This window comes from Neofelis nebulosa, chromosome 8 (assembly GCF_028018385.1).
Source record: "Neofelis nebulosa isolate mNeoNeb1 chromosome 8, mNeoNeb1.pri, whole genome shotgun sequence".
NCBI classification, from domain to species: Eukaryota; Metazoa; Chordata; class Mammalia; order Carnivora; family Felidae; genus Neofelis; species Neofelis nebulosa.
The window spans coordinates 4923859-4939434 of record NC_080789.1 but is presented as its reverse complement, the minus strand read 5'-3'; the positions used below and the strand labels follow the sequence as shown (position 1 = coordinate 4939434).

At 59.3% G+C, this 15576-nt stretch overlaps 1 protein-coding gene and 1 long non-coding RNA gene across 3 annotated transcripts in view; both read left to right on the top strand.

The window, feature by feature from the left end:
• The first annotated feature begins 2637 nt into the window (after positions 1 to 2637).
• Positions 2638 to 5831, top strand: LOC131518714 (uncharacterized). The gene is made up of 3 exons (XR_009265255.1): positions 2638 to 2928; positions 4672 to 4913; positions 5134 to 5831. It is a non-coding gene; the product is annotated as an uncharacterized LOC131518714 (long non-coding RNA).
• Positions 5832 to 8459: 2628 nt separating this feature from the next.
• PRR5 (proline rich 5) overlaps positions 8460 to 15576 on the top strand; it is a 50300-nt gene continuing 43183 nt past the window's right edge. Inside the window, exon 1 of one of the 2 annotated variants that reach the window (XM_058741055.1) lies at positions 8460 to 8579. The gene's annotated coding sequence lies outside the window, so the exon portion shown is untranslated. Of the gene's footprint in view, positions 8580 to 14146; positions 14391 to 15576 lie in introns of those variants that run through there. The other variant, XM_058741054.1, reaches the window with a different exon arrangement.

Sequence of the window (15576 nt, the reverse complement as noted above, 5' to 3'; positions counted from 1 at the left end):
TAGAATACAAAATAACAGCCCCCCAGAGACACCCATACCTTGATCCCCGGAATCTGGGAATGTGTTACAATAGGCAGCAAAGGGGAACCAAGGTCACGGCTTAAATTAAGCCTGCTGAAACAGAGAGATTATCCTGGACTATTCCAGTGGGCCCCGTGTAATCAATCACAAGGGTCCCTAAAGGTGGAACAAGGAGGCAGAGGTTCCGAGGGATGAGATCAGAGCAGGGCTGAGCCCCCCATCCCGGGCTCTGAAGAGGGAGGCAGGGGCCGCAAGCCAAGGAGTGCGGGCCGCCTCTAGAGGCTGGAAGAGACCGGGAGGGACTCTCCCCGGGAGCCTCCAGAAAGGAAGACAGCCCTGCAGACACCTTGATTTTAGCCCCGTGAGACCCACGTCAGACTTCTGACCTTCAGGACCGTAAGGTGATACATGGGTGTCGCTGGGCCCTAAGTCATTTCGCTCCAGCGGCAACAGGAAACGAATACAAAAATCAACAAAGTCAATCATTGGTTCTTTGAAAAAATTAATTAAATAGCCAAAGCCTGGGTGAGACGGATCAAGGAAAAGAAAAAGAAACACATACACACACACACACGCACACACAAATTAGCAATACTAGGAAGGTAGAAACATGATTACAGACCCCTACCTACATTAAAGGATCGTAGGCGAACGTTGCAAAAAACTTCATGTCGACAAATTTGATGGCTCATGTGAATCAGACAAACTCCTTGAAAGCCATGACTTACCAAAACTGGCCCAAGAAGAACATAGAAAATGTAAAGACCCTCGTACCTATTTTAAATAGAATTTGTAATTCAAACTCCCTCGCAAGGGAAACCTGGGCCTTGTTGGCCTCACCGGCGAACTATCTCAAATATTTAAGGAAGAAACAACACGATTATTACAGAAACCCTTCAGACACCAGAGGAGGAAGGAACACGTCGCAGATTGTCCTAACAAGGTAGAGCCATCTTGATACTTAAACTTGACAAGGACATCACACGAGAGCGAGAGAGCGAGAGGGAGGGAGAGCGAGAGAGGAGATTACGCTACAGACCAATATCATTCTTGAACGTGGATGCAAACCCTCACCACAATTATAAGCCCAGCAAAATACACAAAGAATAACGAAGCGTGACAAAGTGGGCTTTTTTCCAGGAATGCGAGGTTGATTTAATATTCAAAATCAATCAGTGCGATTCACTTCATTACCAGAATAAAGGATTTTTTTAAAACGGTGTCATTTCAATGGATGTGAAAAAAAACGTGACCAAATTCATTCATGATAAAAAAAAAAAAAAAAAACCTTTTTTTTTTTTCTTTTTAATTTTCAGCCATCTAGGAATACGAGGGAACATCACCGACTGGAAAAAGAAACTACGAGAAAACCTATAGCCAAGGGCTCAGGGAATGGTGAGAGCCTGGAAGCTTTTTCCCGGGGCGGGGGGGGCCGGGAAGGAGACATTGTGTCCACTGTCCCCGCCTTCGTTCCACCTTGAGCGGGGAGGTCCCAGCCCGTCTCTAAGTGCCAGTGTCACCATCATCCGTGCAGAAAACCCCAGGGAATCTACAGAGTATTCACCAGGCCCGGCCTCACGGAGGGGGAGATGGTCCCAGCATTGAATGGGGCGGCCAGGAAGGCTGAACTTGGGGAGAAGGCTGCAGGGGCTGCTTCTGCCCAGAAGGCCACCGAGGATGCTGAGTTATTTTAAGGCCGATTGGGCCCGGGTTTCTGTGGTGGCCAGGCTTGTTCTGTTTGGGAAATCAGAAAGCGGCAATTGAAGACAGCTCCTTGGCAGGACGGCTGGGCTCCGCGAATCCCGCTCCCTGGCCCCGGATGCTTGGGCCGAGGGCAGGGGGCCCACTGCCAGATTCTCAGGGTAGGCGCTAGAGGGGCAGGGGGACAGGGGCTGGCTGTGTGGAGGGCTTCGGCCCAGATCCCTTTCATCCCCAAGTTGCACTCCGCCCCCGCCACCCCGGGTAGGGGAGGGACCGTTGTTCAGCCAGAGCCATTCCCACCAGGAGGGGTGAGTGAGTGGGTCTCCAGAAGGAGAATCGGGCCCACGTGGCTGGCAGGCCGGGTCCTGCCGAGTTCACCCTGTCAGGCGCCCCTGCCTTGCCTCAGTGCCTGGATCTGAACCCAAGACCCTCACAGGCAGGCACGAGGCCTGGGGTACTTAACAGGAACCTCCACGCTCAAGGGCACCGGCCTGGGGGATGAGCACTGGTCCCGGAGTCCCCAGCTGAGGTCTGCCCTCTGTAGGAAACTGCCACTGAACTCCCAGGAGGAGAGGGGTCTCTCCCCCTCCAGCTCCCCAGGGCCCTTTCTGGGCTCCCAGTATCATAGCCCTTGTCACACCAGTGGCAAAATTGGTTTCAGAGTCCGGGTCCCCTGCCCCTGGAGCTGCCCAGGGCTCCCATCTGCAGCCCAGGCCCAAAGGCAAAGCCTAGCATAGATGAGGCCCGTGGAAAACATGGAAAATGGTCCTCAGACTGAACCAGACTCACCACCACCCCCACCCCAGGCCAGTGGGCCAGCAGCCCACCCAGTGCCTAAGACAGAGGGACGCCTGGGTTTCAACTGGGACAAGGGCCCAGAGCAGATGAATCTTAATGCTGGAACCAGAACCCCCCGCTCTCGGCCAGAGCCCCCACCCCTCCAGCCCAGCCCGGCAATTCTGCCCACTGGCCATGCTGGGTCACCTCCCCCAGCCGGCCACCAGGGCCCTGTCACCACAGGAGTGTCCACGGCAGATGGTCTCCCTTTCAGCTGGCACAGCCACCAGCCGGGCTCGAACCTCCCACCTCCCCTCCAGCTCTCTTGCCCTCAGTCTGAGGGTCTGCAGGAGGACTTTGGTGACCCAGGACCATCCCTCCATCTGAAGATCCTTAATCACATCTGCAAAGTGTCTTTCGTCCTGCAAGGTAATAGACTCACAGGCCGTGGGGATTAGGACGTGGACATTGGGGGGAGAGGGGGGTGCCGGGGAGAGTCACCCCGGCAGCGTGGGCACTCAGTAAGGGGGTTAGAAAGGACTTATGGGGTGTTGGGGGAGTGCTGGGGGATGTGGGGGGCCTGAGGAGGCGGGGGTCTGCTCCGGACCGGCCGCTGGCAGGAAGGGGGGTTCTGGATGACCTTCATCCACAGGGGAGGGAGCCTGGTCCTGCCCGGAGCCGGGGCCGGTGAAGCAGCCGGTGCTCCTGCAGCCGGGCCGGGGAGGTTTGGTCCTTCTGTGGCCTGAACGATGTTCATGCTGTCGTCCGTGTTCAGTGATGACCCAGGGGTCTTGTCTTCGTCTTGATGATCCGTTAGCGGCCTTGTTGGATGCTGATATTCCGTGTAAGTGTCCATGTTCCACGGGAGGACAAGCTGTTTGCTCTGAAGAGGGAGGGTTCTCCGGAGAAAGGGAAGGGCTCGAATGTTCAGGAATTTTCCCGAATGCACCGCATGCTGGGATGGGGGGCTCCGGGGTGGACACGACGGATGGGCCAAGCTCTGCACTGAGGCCCCCCCAGGTCCCCTGGACTTCCTGTGGGGGTCAGGGGCCAGGCAGTCTGGGTGGACTGGAATCCTGGGTGGATGGGGCCGGAGGACATTCCCAAGACGAGAGGTTCAAGGTTGGATCGTACCAAGGAAGTAACCTCTTGGTACCAGCTTGTGGAGGTGGGCTCCATTCAGACAGTGCCCTCCTGAAGGGAGCTGACACTTCCAGAGTCCAAAGGAAGAGACACAGCCAAGGACAACGTTCCCGCCAACCCACCCGGCCCTGGCCTGGGGCCAGCGTGGAAGCCTCAAGGCCTTCCCGGCTCCCACAGCCTCCTCTCACGCCACCTGTCACTCCTGTGCGCAACATCCACTTGTGGCACACAGGTGCGATGTCCAGGGGCAACGGCCGTGCGTAAATCCCAGGTGTGGCACACGGGTGAGGCGTGCCTTTGTCGGAATAGCTCTCGGGTGCCAACTCTGTGCGGAGCTCCGCAGGGCACTTCCATCACTCGTAAGACATTCGCTGAGCACCTGCTGTGGCCCCAGCCCTGTGCTGCGCCCTGGGGACCCAGCGCCCCCGCTCCGTAATTAACAGGTGCTTGCCGGGGGGCGGGGGGGTGCGGAGGGACCCGCACATCCAGTGCCATCCACCGGAGCCTCTGAGACAAGAGGTCAAGTCCAAGAAGCTGAGGTGCCGAAGGAGAGCCGCTGTCGTGTCATCGCTACTCAGAAACCCGTTACTTTCCCTTCGCGTCACAAAATGCGGCCCGGCGCCCACCTTCTTGATCTGGAATAACAGCCGGGGTCCCCTGGGTAGGCGAGGCTGGGAGTCACGTTTGTTTTGCTTTTTCCGTTATTAGTTATTTTACGTATTTTTTTTTTTGTAACTTTTTAAGCACCCTACGGGAGGAAAATTAATCCTGAAGCACCGGCCAATGTCCCAGGAGCCCCCAGACGGCAGCCCGGGAGTTGGGGGAGCAGGGCGCAGCTGAGCTGCAGGAGACCAGCTTCCAAACCTGGCCTTGCTGTATAAACTAGCCTCCTGTGGCCCCTCTAACAAGTGGCCACACACTTTCGGGCTTTAAACAAATCATTCTCTTGCGGTTCTGGAGGCCGGAAGCGGGCAGGGCGGCATTCCTTCTGGAGGCTCAAAGAGAATCTGTCTCGTTATTTTCTTCCAGCTTCTAGAGACCACCTGCATTCCGTGGCTTGTGGCCTCCGCCCCCCTCGAAGCCACAGGCGTGCCACCTCCTTATCCCCCTCTGTCTCTGTCCCTCCGTGCCACTCTTTTCTTACTGTGGCCCTTCTGCCTCCTTCCGAGAAGGATCCTTGTGATGTCAAGGGCGCCCACTGGATAATTCAGGGCCATCCCTCCATCTGAAGATCCTTCATCACATCTGCAAAGCACCTTTTGCCCTGCAAGGTAATAGACTCACAGGCTCTGGGGATTAGGACGTGGACATTGGCGGGGGAGAGGGCGTGTGGGTTACCAGCCCGGCACACGGTGTGACACTGGGTAAGTCACTGCACATCGCTGGCCTCTGTCTCTCTGTCTGCCCTGACTGGGTGGGGGTCTGCAAGGATTCCCCCCCACGCACACACAGAGGCCTGAGTCCGCGGTTTTGCACCCCGTCCCACAACAGAGACTCAGCCATCAGAGAACTAAATTCCGCACAGGGCTACAGATTTGCAAAGCGCTTTTCTTACGTGCCAGGCACTGAGCAACGGCTTGTAAAACATCTTTCAATGACCCCATCAACAATGAATAAGAAAACAAACTTGTGAAATCAGCAAGCGTGACCATCCCCATTGTGGAGACAGGAGCCTGAGGCTCGGAGCGGAGAGGTCACTCGACAAGGGACTGAGTCTTGGTCTCCTGGGTGTAGGAACTGTGCCCTTCGGCTCCGGGACAGTCCAGGCACACAGCAGGCGGGGGCACAGTGGGCGGGGGCCTCGTCTGCTCACTTAGAGAAGAAAGGAAGGAAATAGAAGGTCAACCAGCTGCTGTGGCAGGGACAGGGGCCTCACCTGAGCCTCCTGGTGGTTTCCCACAGCCTCACGTGACCCTCGGAACATCTCTCACACACACACACACACACACACACACACACACACACACACACGAGTTCGCTGGGGTTTCCTGCCAGGCCCCAGGGGACACACTCAGCTCTGAGTTGCTGAATGCGGCAGAAGGGCATCCTGGGAGCACAGCCACCGCCATGCTTTCCAGGGGCTCCAGGGGTCAGCTTCATTGTCACTGTTTACCCCCCGTCCTAGACCCCTGGGGGGAGAAGAGCTCAAACCCCCAAACAGCCAGACATATGGGCTTTAAAACAAAGGGTCTTGGGGGCACCTGAGTGGCTCAATCGGTTAAGCGTCCGACTTCAGCTCAGGTCATGATCTCGCGGTCCGTGGGTTCGAGCCCCGCGTCGGGCTCTGTGCTGACAGCTCAGAGCCCGGAGCCTGCTTCGGATTCTGTGTCTCCCTCTGTCTGCCCCTCCCCTGCTCGTGCTCTGTCTCTCTCTGACTCAAAAATAAATAAAACATTAAAAAAAATTTTTTTCATTAAACAGAGGGTCTTGGGTTCAAATACTGGCTCTGTCCTTTCTCCGTGCGTGGTCTTGGGCGTTTTTCAAACAGTTTTTTTCACGTTTATTTTTGAGAGACAGAGAGACAAATGTGTAATGACACGTATCTACCATCGTAAGTGTCATAGGTGTGACCCAGATAAGGGACACGCCAAAGGGACTGTTTGCAGAGCCGTGGGCAGGTTCAGGGGCACCCAGAGGCTGTGCCTGCAGGAAGCGACTCCTGTCCGTGGAGCTGGAAGAAAAAAAAGAGGAGGCAGTGTTTCACACGGAAGCCCGCGGGACCTACAGCCGTGGTGGGGCCTCCCGGCCAGAGTGACGGTCACAGGGGGCACAGCCAGTGCCTGCGACGAGGCACACGGGCAGTGGGAATCTGATCCCCAGCTGCCGCCTCCATTAGCCAGCCCCAACCGGCTGGGTTGCCGTCCATCGTCCATCGTCCATCGGGGTGGACGCAGAACCCCGTGGTGAATGGCTCTGGGGAGAAAAGTGACAAGCGATCAGTAGTGTTCATTATGGGACCACTCGTCAACACCTCATTGGCACCTTCAAAGTACCTAACCCCTGGGGACGCTTTGGGCGAAGAGAAGAGACAAGTCCCCTCTCTCAGGGAATTTACATCCTCGTGGACAAACGCAACCATAAAGAAATAACCAATGATAGAATATAACTCCAAGTGCAAACATTAGGAAGAAAACCGAAGCAGGGTGAGGGAACAAAAAAGAAGGGGCAGCTGTTTGAGACAGTCCAGAGAACATGCTGGAAATTCCCAGGACACACTCACTGCATGTACCTGCTCCAGCTGGTGCCTCTGTCCAGATGCCCTCTCCACCTTCTGGACACCCCGGCCCGCCGCCCAGGCAGAGTTTCGTGTCCCTGGACCCTGGCAAAGCCCATCAGCACACTCCCTCTCCTGGCCTCCACTCACCAGGAAGGCCTGCTGGCTCACCTCTCCCATTTTTCGAGAAATGTTTATTGATTGATTGATCGATTGATTGATTTTGAGAGAGAGAGAGAACAAGCAGGAGACCGTCAGAGAGAGTGGGAGACAGAATCCCAAGCGGGCTCCGTGCTGTCAGCACAGAGCCCCCACTCTGGCCTCGAACTCACGAACTGCGAGGCCACAACCTGAGCCGAAATCAAGAGTCAGCTGCTCAACCGACTGAACCCCTCCCCAGGTGCCCCCCAACCTGTCCCAGTTTAACGAGGGCAGGTAGCTTAGCTTCAAACAAGCACCATCTGGGGAGCCTGGGGGGCTCAGTGGGTTAAGCATCCGGCTTGGGCTCAGGTCACCGTCTCACGGTTGGTGAGCTCGAGCCCCGCTTTGGGATTCTCTCTCCGCCCACTGCTCGCTCTCGCGCTCTCTCTCTCTCTCTCTCTCTCACAAAAATTAAAAGTGAAGCGTATTAAAAACAGGTACAATCATGGGAGAGAAAGGTAGGCTTTCATCCTGATTACAGACAGAAATATTTGCATAGTGGCATTTCAAAACTTAAAAACCATCGCTGCACCTTAAAACACAGAAGGACCAGTAACCACGTGGGGAGGCCCCAGCCTTGCGCCCTGCTCTCATGGTTCATCCTGCCAGAGAAGTGCTAGCCACCTTCACCCCTGTCCCCCTCCCTCTCCCACCAACACAGTGTCACAAAGGAGAGGAGGTGGACCTTTGTAAACAAACGAAGGGTGAAAAGACCCCGGTCGTCAGTCCTCTGGGCTTTGGCGCCTGGGCCGCTGGATATTTCAATCAGGACAGCGCTTCTCAAACTTCCCCCGAGCTTGGGAATCACCTGCGGAGCTTGTCAACACCCTGGTTTTAGGCCCCAGCCCTGGATCCTCTAAGTCTGGGGTGGGGCCTGAGAAGGTGCATTGCTCACACGTGACCCCCACGGAGCAGGTGGGGCCACCCTTGGAGAACCAGAGCCCCGCGGAGTGCAGGTGCTGCAACACATTTGTCAGCCCCCGTCCCTGCCCCCTCGGCCAGCCGGCAGACCCCGAGCCCCAGGGCAGGGACTGGATCTGAGCGTCTGGGTTTTCCGCCCGGTCCGCAGCGCCGCGCACAGGCCTAGGCTCGAGGAGAGGGCGCTCGGCGGGCGTTTAGGGACCGCCGAGGGGTGGGTTCCTGGGTGGCCCGGAGCGCCCCAGCCCCGGCCGGGCACCGCCTACAGCCCGCGCAGCGCACCGGGGTGGGGGGGTCCGCGGAGGGCGCCCCGGCCCACCCCACCCCACCCCCGGCTCCCAGCTGGGGCGAACCCCTGCCACCAACCCACCCCCCCACCCCCTCACCCCCCCCCCCCCACCCGCCACCAGCGGCCTCGGGGCGCCTCCTCCCGCGGGTCTCCCGGCAGCGGCCGGCCCGGGCGGCGGTGGCCGTGACCGCGTCCAGCGCCCCTGCGCGCGCCCGGAGGCGGGGCGGGGCGGGGCCTCCGCGGCCCCCTCCCCCGGCCCGGGCTCCAGCTCTGCGCGGAGGCAGCGGCGGCGGCGGCGGCGGCGCGGGGACCAAGGTGAGCGGCGGCGGCGGGTCCCGGAGGCCCCGCGGGAGGAGGGGCCCGGGGGGTTCGGGGTGGGGGGGGTGCCCGCGCGCCCCTGCGGGTGGCCGGGGCCGGCGTCGCGGTGTGTGTGTGTGTGTGTGTGTGCGCGCGCGCGCGCGCGTCACGCCGGGTGCGGGGACAGGGGATGGGACAGGGGTTGGGCGGCCCCCGGCAGGGGGCTCCAGCCTCACCCACTACCGGTACCCCCGGACCTCCCCGCTCCTCTCTCGGGGTCTCTCCCCCTCGCCGCTACCCCCCCCCCACCTCCCCCGTCGCGCCCCGCCCCCTTCTCGTCTCCATCTCTGACTTTCTCTCGGTCTCTGTGGGTGGGTCTCTGCGCATCCGTCCAGCTGGGCGTCCAGCTGCCCTGCTTCCTGATCTTCCTTCCCAACGCTGCCCCCGCCCCACGGCAGCCCTTCCCCTCCCTTTACAGTGCCCCCCTTAATAGAGCAAAGGAAGACGGTAGAGGGAGGGAGGCACCTCCTTTCCCAGCCCTGTCCTGTTTCAGCCTGGGGCCCCACCCCTCTGGCCTCTGGCCTGGGCCTCCCGCCACCTTCCTGCGGGGAGCTGGCCGTGCAGAGCGTGGGGGGCGGGGGGGGGGGGGGGAGGGTCGGTCTGGGAAGTAGACACATCTGAGCGCAGAGACCCCGGGGCGGGAGCACATAGGGGAGCCCCCCTCCCATCCCGTGAGAGACAGCACAGGGGCAGACCTGCCTGGCTCTGAGTCTGGGCCTCTGGCAAAATCAGACCGTGCCCTGGACCCTGTTCACAGGAGCGGGGCCTGACGCTTTCTAAGATTGTTTCCAATGGAGCCAAGGTAGGGGAGAACTGGCTGTGCTTGGGCAGAGTCCCTGGCGCCTGGGGTGGGGGGGATCACGGGGTGTGGTGTTGGCCCTGCCCCGTCAGGCCGCTTCCTGTGGGTGGCCTCCATTGCCCCACCCGAGCCGTGGGGCAGCAGTGAGAACCACGGGCAGCTGCCGGCAGGATGCGTGGAGTGGCCATTGCTGTGCAGGTGATTCGTGATGCTTTTGGAGAAAGCCTGGCTGTGCCGGAGTTTCCCCGGGATCCCAAACACCACTCCCTGGACTGCGTCTGGAGGGGGCGGGGGGCTCCCTGTGGCCCTCAGACCTCCTCCTGCACCAGGCCCAGCCTGAGAACCCTTCCTGGAGGGGTAAGCTAGGGGCTCTGGGACCACCAGGTTGTCCCCTTCAGCGACAGTGCTTGATAACATGCCAGTTCCTGGGCTCTCGTCCTGACCTCTGATGGGGGCACCAGGAATCCATAGCTCACAACTCATCCCCTCCCCCGCCCTGCACACATACAAGTGTGAACACCGATGTGTGGTGGCTTTGGATGAGGGCACGTAGTTCCCTCTGGCCGGTAGGCAGCGGGGGGGGGGGGGGGACCCAAGAGCAACGCAACCCAAGGGCGTGGTCTCGCTGTGTCCCTGAGCAAGGCGCTCCCCCTCTCTGAGGCCAAGTCCCCATCGGTCCGCAGGTTATGGCCTCCCAAGGGTCCTTCCCGCCAAATGGTCTGGGATTCTGAGCTGCTTGCTGAAACTGTGGGGGCAGAGGGGGGGCTCTGGAGTCAGGCAGACCTGGGTCGGCACCCCAGGGCCACCGCTGGCTGTCTGTGTGGCCCTACCCAAGTCACCGCCTCTCGGGGCCTCCGTTTTTCCATCTGAAAACTGGAAATCATAATATTGCCCACTGCTTACAGGTGGTCAGGGATGCCAAAGAGGCATAATGCCTGATACATCACAAGCCCACCATGAACATGGCCTACGTCGTGAGAGGGGTTGGCACTCTCTGTGTTTCGGCGAGTTTAACTATCCGGTGATGGGGAGATTCGCGTGGACTTAATTTCTCATAAGCAGGGAAAGCGGCCTGTGCGGAAACATTTGTTAGCTAATGGATTTTTCTGTTTCTAATGGATGGATTAAAAGGCCTGGGGATGGTCAAGCAGAATTGCCTGGGCAGAGTCAGGCAGCGTTTTATGGGATCCGACTGGGCTGCTGGTGCCAGATCTTTCTCGACGCAGGCCCTGGGAGATAACACCCGGGTCCCCCGGGGGACTCCCGGCGGAGCCAGGAGGGGCCGGGGTGAGGAGAAGGAAGGAGAAAGACTGGGGCCCTCTCCACGTGCCCCGAGTGCTGGGCGTTCACAGACATGAACAAAATCATCTTCTGGGACATCTGTGAGGAGAGCAGGCTCCCAAGATACCCATAGAGGGGCAGAAAAAGTCATTCATTCATTCATTCATTCATTCATTCACTCGCTTACTCCCACCGGCCTTCTCCAGGCCTGGCAGATGGCAAGGAGGTCCCCACTAAGGCAAAGAGACCCACACAGAAAGGGGGAGGCCACCGGCGCAATCTGGATGGGGAGCTCTAGGGTCAGACTGTGGTGTCACTGGTCCTCAGGGTCACACAGCAGGATCAGGATGCCCTGCTTCAGGACTCACCCTGAAGCACGGTGGCCCAGGGCTGCCTGCGGAGGAAGGCCAGCCATCCCCCAAGTCAGAGTCGGGAGATACACATTTCGACTCTTGGACTGCTTTGACGATGTGGGTTTAGTGGAACGAGAAGGTGACTTCCTTGGTGACACTATAACCCTCTTTTTGCCTTTAAACCACATCCCTCTTACAGGTCTCAACGCTGAATCTCAGGGGGGGAGCACACGGCGGGATGGGGACTTTGAGGTCTGTGAGCACAGTTCTGGTGACTCAGGGATCCCTAAGTCTCGGACACAGCTCTGGGGGGCTGGGAGGAGGAGCCAGCCAGGGCCAGAGAGGGGCTGCAAAGGCCGGGAACCCCAGAGTCAGGCCCACCTGCTGTAAATCCTGGCGGCACCATTTAATAGCTGTGTGGCCACGGGAAACCTGCCTGGCCTCTCTGAGCTTCAGTCCTGCCGTTTGCATGATGTAGATTGGCATAAACTGTTTAGGTGATTACAACCATGCGCTCTGGAGCCAGGCTGCTTGGGTTCGAGTCCCGGCCCCACCCCTCCCGGCTGGGTGACATTGGTGAGTCACTTAACCTCCGTCTGCCTTCGTTTCTTGGGGACAGTTGTGGCACTCACCGCAGAGGGTTGTTGCAAGGGCCTTGTGACTTCGTGTAGGGCCCTGAGAGGGGACAGTGCCCTGTGCCAGTGCTGAAGAGTGCTCAGGTGCCATGGAGTCACTGTCAGCGTCGGTGTTGATGTCGGTGTTGATGGCCGCCTCTGGGTCACGGGAGGACTCGATGCCTGGCACAGGGAAACCTTCGGCTGACGCTTGTGCCCATCTGTACCCTCCGGGCCAGCAGTGAGGACAGAGGTGGAATTCACTGTCCCGTCGCCACTGACCGTCTACACACAGGGGCAGGTGGGGGTGGGGACGCCGGGGCCAGGTCCCTTCTGAAAGGACCATCAGGAAAATGCATGCAGCTCGTTTCAGCACAGAATATTGCTCTCCTCAGTTCTGACCCCAGGGCGTGGGCTTCTGTCTGGAAAGAAAGGGGGGGCTGCTGTTTCCTGAGCACCTACTATGTGCCGGGTCCTGTGCACAGACCTCCCCAGGCACCACCCCATTCACTCCTTCCAGCCAGCCCAGAAGGTGATCGTGGTCATCCCCAATTAACAGACAGGCAAACTGAGGCTCAGAGAGGCCAAGTGGTTGCCGAGAGACCAAGGAGGGCAGCAAGGAGGGAGGGGTGGGGCTCAAACCTAGGGTCTCTGGCCGGTGGTGCGCCTGCCCCCTGTTCACCCCATCCCGCTACCTGCCTGAAGGTGAGAGACTGTCACCGAGGCACCTCGCCATCAGGAGCTACCACAGTGGGGCTCCTCTGACCCCAGCAGAAGTCTTGCTCATTTTCCGGAAGGTTCTTAAGGCTTTGCTTTCTGTGCCATCAGCTGAACTGGTTAAGAACCTTCTGTGTGTTGCCAAAGCACTTTCTCCGGCAAAACCAGTCTGCCTGGAGCCCAGAAGAGAGCCCGGGAGGAAAGACCGTGGGGAGGGCGGACCCAGGCTGGGAGGGTGGCCCCCATTCAGCACCAGAAGACCCACACTCTGGTTCTGGTTCTGCCACAGACCCTTTGAGTCTGAGGGGTTATTCTCTGTGCCTCACTTTTCAAATCTGCGAAATGGAAATTTTGATTCCCACCCTGCTTGGTTCCCGGGAAGGGATTGGGGGGAGGGGGGTAAGGTAAAGCTACGAACTGATGATAGTCAACAGACAGGCAGCCCTTGAGATGCACTTGGAAGACAGCTTGCGAGTTCACATATTTGCCCTCATTTCACCCGCCGAGGCCATCGTATGAGCCCGTTGTACAGATGGGGAAGGCGAGGCACAGAGAGGTCAGTCTCTTGTCTAAGGTCACACAGCTGGTCAGGCCTTTGGGTCTGAGTGAGATGGACCGAAAGCCAGCCAGTGAGGCCACTTATTGATGATAGGCATGATGCCCCTGCTTGATTATCTCCTGTGACAGGGAGCTCACTACCTTAAGAGTCCCCAGGATTTTCGGTCTCAGACTTCAGTAGGGGGCGGGTGATCCTTGGGACAGTAGACTCAGCGTGGAGAGGGAAGGCTGGGAGAAGACCCCCAGCTTGGCTTTGACCATGCTGGGTTAGGGGTGCTGGGAGGCCCAAGGATGGAGAGACGGGGAGCTGTGGCTTCCGCTCTGTTATGAAATGGGGGTAAGAACCGCATGGCACAGGGCTCCTGGGGACATAAACGAGGGGATGTGATGTCGCCTATCTGACAGGGGCTTGAACCGTGGCAGCTGTTATTACTGTTGTGTGGTTGTGGCTGCTGTTATTAGCAGTAGGAGTATTATTATTTAGGTCCTGTGTCCCCAGTAAAGTCACGGACCCCTGCGAACAGGGGCCAGGCTCCGTATGTCCCTGTGTCCCACCCTGAGACACGCTCAGTAATATTTATTGACTGGATGCCTGATGTTCAGCGCCCTCCAAATGGAAGGTGCCCATGTGGGCGAGGCGCTGGGAGACCCTTCATTTGTATAATTTCACCTCGTTCCCCACGACTGGGGGGGGGGGGGTCATCCCTTCCATTTTAGAAACAGTCCCAGAGAGTGTGACGGCCCTGCCCAAGGTCACACAGTAAGAAGGGGAGCATCAGGAATGCTTCCCGGAGGAGGTAGCACTGTCACTGGGCCAGCAGGATGGACCGTTTGGGCCAAAGGGCAGGGGGCCGGTACGCTGGGCGTGGTGGAGAGGAACGTGGGTGCTGTCCCCGGGGCAGGGCTGAGCCCAGCACCCAGCACGGCGTGGGGCAGAGTGTGGGTGGGACTCAGGGGGCATTGGCTGAGCTGTGCTGACCTGAATGAGCTAGGCATCTGGGCTCCTGACCCCACCCCGCACCCGACCCAGCCACGTCCTCCTGTCCGGGCAGGAAGGGGTGCCTTCCCGGGGACCGCTCTGTGAGCAGTGATAAAATATTTATCAGGAACAGCGGCAGCTGGGCTTCCCTGCACAGGGTATGGCCAGGGGCAGCTCCCACCCCTACACCAGCAGCCTCCCTGGGTCCTGCTGAGTCACGGGGGAGCCCAGTGAGCCACCTGCCCGCGCCCTCGCTGGCCCCTCTGCCCTTTGGCCGTGTGGGTGCCTCATAATGGGTAAGCCATTCAGCTGCCCACAGGACCAGGGCATCGGGCGCAGTTAGTGCAGAGGGTTCCAGAGCCTCCCCAGCGGCCAAGGTCACAGGCAGAGGAGGCCAGCGGGCCGGGATCCCCCCTGCACTCACCCCTGCAGGGTCCCTTCTCCTTAGTCCTCACAGCAGCCAGCAAGGTAGGTGGGTCCCCTGGCACCTCCATTCGGTGGTGGGAACACCAAGGCTCAGAGCAGGGGCGTGGGGGGGAGGGGGTGCAGTGGGTCAGGTCTCCAGGGGCTGGTGGCTGAGTGGGATTTTGGTCCTCGTCTGTCCGCCCGCGAGGCCAAACGGAGCTCCAGCCTGGCATCAGGCGCTGGGGTGTCTGTCCGACCTGATGCGACACGGAGCTGTGACTCTGGGTTTGTGCTTTTGATTTTCAGAGTAACAGCAACGACAAAACACAGTGGCAGATGGCTCCTTCCTGCTGGCGGGTGGTGGGGGGAGAAAGACCAAGGATTTCAGATTCTTTTGTTCACTCATTCATAAAACGTCTTCTGGGTGCGCTGCCCAGAGGCCAGCGTCCTAGGTCCGTGGACCGGTGGGGGGACACTAACGCCCCGGGGACGGGGTGGGGGGTGTGGAACCGGAGAGGGCTGGGTTCAGCACCTGGGCCAGCTCTTCTGCTCACGCACCTGCTGGGTGAACCGGGCAGCTCGCTCCGCGTCTCTGAGCCTCGTGCCCGCTGGCGAATTGGGGGTAAACTCTGCCTTCTCCAGTGAGGATCACGCCTGTGTCCTTGTCCTTCGTCACATGTGCACATCGGCCGGATAGGCGTTCACTGGCCTTTGGACCAGGTCTGGTTTCCAGAGAGGCCCCAGCAGGCTTTGCGGTCGGCTCTCCCGGGGAGTAACCAGAAGCTGGTGCCCGGGGGCCTGGCCGAGCCGTCTGTCCGTGGAGTTCTGAAGGGAAGCTCTGGCGAGCCAGGCTCGCCACCACGGCTAAAAGAGGGAGCCAGGTGACACGTGGCCCCGGGCCGGCGTCGCCCCTCACTGCGTGCGCATGCACGCAGGTCAGATTGTATATGCCTAGTTGCTCTCCGCCTTTCCTGGGTTCCTCTGCCCGGAATTCTTTTCCTGTCTGTCTTCACCTTCACCAAGGGCTTCTGTTGGTTCTTCAAGGCCCTCCTCCTCCAGGAAGCCTTCTAGGCTGCTCTGCATCCCCCGCCCCACCCCACCCCCCCCGGGGCAAGGTGGGGTTTTAGAAACATGTGGTAAGGGACAGGAGAACAGCTGTAAGGTGTGCTCTGTGCAGAAACTCAGTGCGTTTACAGTCTGCAGACGGGGCCTCCATTTTCCTGACCTTCACACACAATGGATGTTCAGC